The following is a 6,018-nucleotide window of genomic DNA, read 5'->3' on the forward strand; positions in this document are numbered from 1 at the left end:
TTTCTCAAAGCACGCATGTGGAGCTAAGACGTATTTGCGGCTCATTGTGGATTGCGTTGATGGCGTGTTTCCGTAATTCTCCGAGAACTTCCGGAAATTTATTTTTTTCAGTACGCAATCAGTATTGATTACGGGTTGGGTTTTTTGTTTTGTTTCTCCTTCTTCTGCTTCTTCTTTTTCTTCTTCTTCTTCTTCTTCCTTTTTTTTTTCTTTTCGGGTTTTTACTCCTTTTTTCTTTTCTTTTTTCTTTTCTGTTTTAGGGGTTTTCTGTATTGCTATTTGTTGTTTTGCTGTAAGATTTTGAAACTTAATTTACCTTTTGAAGACACACAGGAATAACGGTGAAGTAGGAAAGGTAGCATCACCTTCAACCCAAAAAAATTCGAACATACTTCTGTTGTCTTCCTAGCTACATATTTCAGTGCCTAATCCCAACCTTTGTGGGGGGAGAGGGGGGGGGGAGACGTAGCCCAGTGGTACAGCATTCGCTGCGCGGTCGGTGTGTGATCGATCCCCGTCGGTGGGCCCATTGGGCTATTTCTCGTTCCAGCCAGTGCTCCACGACTGGTATACCAAAGGCTACTAATGAAAAAAGGTTTCCTCTATGACTGTGTCAAAATGACCATATGTTTGAGATCCAATTATCGATGATTAATAAATCAATGTGGTCTAGTGGTGTCGTTAAACAAAACAACAACCTAATCCCAACCTTCTGTCTTTCTCCACCCCACCCCCATTAAAATACGCTATAGACCAGAATATAATATTTGTATTTTGGTATATCTCGAGGAAAATGGACATCTGAAGAAGACAGCGGCCATTGGAGAGGATTTACTGAAACACGATATTGCGCTTTCCAGAAAGTGAATACAAAATAACCATTCCCAACGGCCTTAACTGTTCCTAATACTGACACATTGTCTGTTGGCAAAACATTTTACATGGCAAAAACTTATTAATGTTACGCGTTATTGGCATCTGTAGCTAGAGGTTGTCTTCTTCGCATCCTACTAGAAAAACAGAAGAACCAACCAAACGAACTTGGGGTATTATTTAATTAAGTCTTTTTTATTCTAGCTTTCATTTTTTAAATATTTTTTGAAAGTCGTTGTTCCTTATTCATTTCAAAAGAGTTGTTAATGTCGTTATTGTGTTTCATTTTCTTCTACTACTACTCCTCCTCATCCTCCTCGTCCTCCTCATCCTCCTCATCCTCATCCTCCTCCTCATCCTCCTCCTTCTTCTTCTTCTTATTGTTATTATTATTATTATTATTATTATTATTATCATTATTATTATTATTTTCTGTTCTTCTTTTTCGTCGTCGTCTTCTTCTTCGTCTTATTTCTCGTTCCAGCCAGTGCACCACGACTGGTATATCAAAGGCCGTGGTATGTGTTATCCTCTTTGTGGGATGGTGCATATAAAAGATCCCTTATTACTAATGGAAAAATGTAGTGGGTTTTCTCTCTCAGACTATATGTCAAAATTACCAAATGTTTTACATCCAATAGCCGGTAATAAATAAATCAATGTGCTGTAGAAGTGCCGTTACACACACAAAAAACTTTATCTTCTTTTAATTATATTATTATTATTTATTTATTATTATTTTTTATTATTATTATATTTTTTAAAATTATATTATAATTTAATAGATATCCATTGAGCAATAGTGAAGTAAACCTATATTCATTTGCCCTCTGATTTTTACAAATTGTCGTTGTTATTCCGGAAATAAGGTTCTACGAAGTGGCTCTGGGATATTAGCGGAAAATGCCTCCACCATCGATACTTCCCGTCTTGATGGCTCCGCGTTTTAACTAGTGATCATTAGCTCGAAGCCTCTATCTCCGCTACGAAAGCCGACTTGAAGGTCACGAGGAGGTCACAATTCAGCCAAACGATGGGCCAATTGTCCGGCTCTTCTAAACTGCCGTATCGATATTCTAGCGCAACAACTTAATATTACCTCCAGTTTCCTCCCTTGGCTGGTAATTCCTTCTGAGAAGGCAAGAACATTTTTTTTTTAAATCGCCATTCATGTTGATGCCATTGTCTTTCCTGTCGCTGCATTGTAGCTTGTGGTCCATGCTGGTGTTTCGTATGGCTCTGGGGTTTTAGTAATGGTGGTGTGATTTCAATCATTGGCGTTAGTCCTTATGGGCACATTGTGGTAAAGCAGGATGATTATATCGACCTCTTCGGTTATAATTTTGTTTTGGGGTAGGAACAACCTTCGTTCGTAAAATCAAAGATTTGTAGACTTCATTGATAGAATCGATCTAGGATCGATCCCCGTCGGTGGGCCTATTGGGCTATTTCTCGTACCAGCCAGTGCTCCACAACTGGTGTAACAAATGCCGTGGTATGTACTATCCTATCTGTGGGATGGTGCATATAAAAGACCCCTTGCTGCCAATCGAAAAGAGTAGCCCATGAAGTGGCGACAGTGGGTTTCCTCTCTCATTATCTGTATATGCCCGACGCCATATAACTGTAAACAAAATGTGTTGAGTGCGTCGTTAAATAAAAACATTTCCCTTCCTTCACTGGTGGATGTTGGTTTGGAGCCGGAAGGAGGGGAACCCCACCTGCCTTATAGGTTGCCTTACACCAAATCATTTCAGGTGACATGACAATATTTTAAAATCGTAGGTAACCGGAAGTCTGTTCACATACTTTTTTTAAAATTTAGGTAACCGATTTGCCTGTGATTTGCCTGGCCTTATCAGTGTTCTCAAAATTACATTGCAATAAGGTATTTTCTGAAGCTTGCAACTTTTAAATTATTGATTTTAATCCACATTGTGATTTTGAAAGCAAATATCTACTGAATAATATAATATGAATTTTATTGCGTCATAAATAATAATAATATATCATGCACCAAAATAAATGAAAGGGAACAGAATATGCCAAATTACGGTCCCGTGTCTAACATGGTTACTTAGACACTTGGGATTATTTGTATGCATTTCCCCATAGACAAAAAATTTAAAGTTTGTTTTGTTTAACGATATCATTGGAGAACATTGATTTATTAATCATCGGCTATTGGATGTCAAACATTTTGCAGTTCTGGCATATAGTTTTAGAGGAATGCCGTTACATTGTTTTCATTAGTAGCAAGGGATCTTTTATATACCAGTCGTGGTGCAATGATTGGTATTGGAAAACCCTATCACAGACTGAGTCCAGTTGGGTGATTCGATCCTACGACGCATGTACCTCAGTCAAGCGCTCCAACGACTGCGTTAGATCTCGCCCCTGCACCATAAGAAAAAGAAGAAGAAATCTGTTTTGTTGAACGAAACCACTACAGCACATTGATTAATTAAACATCGGCTATTGGATATCAAACATTTGGTAATTCTGACACATAGTCATCAGAGAAAACCTTCTACATATTTCCTAATGCATCAAGGGATCTTTTATATGCATTTTCCCACAGACAGGAAAGCACATACCAGGGCCTTTGATCAGCTGTGGCTGCACCATAAAAAAAAGAAACTCACTGTCGCACATTAGCGACAATCACAGCTGCATTTAAAAAAAATTCTTATAGATTTTCCAGAGCATCTCGAATTAAGACCCGGAAGCGGGTAATTTAGTGCGAGGCAACCTTAAAAACAACAACATTATTTTGTTTAATTCAATGTGAAAATTTTATCGATTTTTCAAAGAACTCAATTATCTAATATGTTATATAGTACTAAATAAAAGACTCTCACGCTGTGAAAACAACAACAAAAAAACCCCTCCATCGCGACTGGATTTCTCCAGGCAGAAATGTGTTACCATTCAAACCATGCATCAAAACACCTCCCCTACCCCCATCCCTACACTTATTTGTACGACCTGTCTGCTACAGCAGACTAACACTCTGTTACAGCTCGTGACATAAACGCAGCGGTTAATAATTACATATTTATGCAACATACGGAATTCCGGAAATTAAAGTTCAGCGCAATCGTGCATTACCTAAATATCGTATTATTTCAATACTGTTGTGATAATATGCCCATGGAACGAGAAATGGCGATTTCCAGTAAAGTGTACGGTTATTTTTGGTATCTGGGATACGAAAATTATTACTGAATTGAATATTAAATTATTATTGAGTATTTAATTTTTTAAATTATTATTTTCCTTTTTCTCTCAATATAGTAATGTAGCTTTTGACGAACGTTGGTAAACAAATACTGCTACAGCTATAATATGAATGAATGAAATTATGAATGAATGAATGAATGAATGGATGGATGGATGGATGGATGGATGGATGGATGCATGAATGAATGAATGAATGAATGAATGAATGAATGAATGAATAAATAAATAAATAAATAAATAAATGAATGAATGAATGAATGAATGAATGAATGGATGGATGGATGGATGGATGGATGGATGGATGGATGGATAGATAAATGTTTAACGACACCCCAGCACAAGAATACACATGATCAGGTATTAGGTATCAAATGAAGGTAAGTACATGAATACGATTATCACAGCTATTTTTAATCCCCTTCGTGCTAAGAAGCACATACGGCTGTAACCAGAGATCGCCACTGCTGCCTGTCTTTTGCTAGCAGCCCCCAGCTCAAACTGCCCTCTCGGATTTCCTTCTCTACTGTTTCTTTCGGAACGTCATATCTGATGACGTCATTTTATATGGGCAAGTTGTCTTATTGAGCGTTATTGTTTATTGACCAAAAATAATTCAAACTAAAGTATGAACTTTTAGTGTTGTTATTATCAAGTATGGTTCGAATTTAATTATAAGTATTGTCTGTTATTTCTTTTACGTTCATCTTCGCCGATTCACACAGTTTGCGGATGATTTTTTGTTGTTGTTCCTTGGAGGCATTCCGGAGTTTGCTTCACTTTTTAACCAGAAACACATTGAATATACATTCAGACATTGATATTCTAAACAAGAAATATGTTTAATATGTAAGTTTAATCGTAGAAGTATTTTATTAGTCAGAAACATCTTACAATGCAGCAAACTCAGGAATGTCCCTTTGAGTATTGTCTGTTATTTCTTTTACGTTCATCGGGGTAAGAAAAAACTGTGTGAAAAAAGAAATAACAGACAATACTTAGAATTAAATACTTACTAATAATAACAACAGTAAAAGTTCATATTTTATTTTGAATTATAATATTTTATTTTATTTTATTTTTATTATTTTTGTAACAAAATTTTTGGTTAAAACAATAACGCTCAGTAAGACAACTTACCAATGTAAAATGACGACGTAGGCCTAATGTTTACATTCATCGGGAAATGAACAAACTCCCGTTGCTACGGCTGAACCAATGGGATGAGGTTTTATTTTAATGAATGTAACGGAAGTTTAATTATACACAGATGAACAGAAATTCTTAATTAACCAGTAAAACATAAAATTATCGCCTTATATAACCGTTGAGGATTTTGTCCTTTTGCGGCGTTTTTTTTTGTTTGTTATATGTTGGAATTTCTTTGGTCCATAATATTTCTGGCGTGTTTGGGTGGTTAACTGCTCGTGAATAATTTGACTGTATGTAACGGAAATTAAATATATTTCAATAGACATAATATTATGTACTAGTATACTTATATATTTTTTAAATTATTATTATTATGATTTGTTTTTACATATAAGCAATAATCTAAACAAAATTTGTAAGCCTCCGTGGCCTAATGGATAAGGCATCGGCCTCCTATACTTATGCTCGTGTTAGCCGGGGATTGTGGGTTCGAGTCCCGCCGGAGGTTTTTTGTTGATGTTTTTTTTCTTTTTTATAAATGACTTAACTAATAAAAAGGAGATATGCAACTTTTATTAATGCCATATTATTCATTTAAAACTAAACAAGAACCTTTAATGGTTTTATTCGTAATGTGGGTGTTGTTTGATTCTGGTTGTTTTGTTGGGTTTTTTGTTGTTGTTTTTGTTGTTGTTGTTTTTGTTTTTTGTTTTTTTTAATCAGTCAATTGTATTGGTAACCGTATACCTTCCA

At 35.8% G+C, this 6,018-nt stretch overlaps 1 non-coding gene across 1 annotated transcript; it reads left to right on the forward strand.

The window, feature by feature from the left end:
• The first annotated feature begins 5,684 nt into the window (after positions 1-5,684).
• Positions 5,685-5,773, forward strand: Trnar-ccu. Its single transcript is given in 2 exon segments — positions 5,685-5,721; positions 5,738-5,773. It is a non-coding gene; the product is annotated as a tRNA-Arg (tRNA).
• Positions 5,774-6,018: the final 245 nt, after the last annotated feature.

This window comes from Gigantopelta aegis, chromosome 10 (genome assembly GCF_016097555.1).
Source record: "Gigantopelta aegis isolate Gae_Host chromosome 10, Gae_host_genome, whole genome shotgun sequence".
Classification (NCBI taxonomy): domain Eukaryota; kingdom Metazoa; phylum Mollusca; class Gastropoda; order Neomphalida; family Peltospiridae; genus Gigantopelta; species Gigantopelta aegis.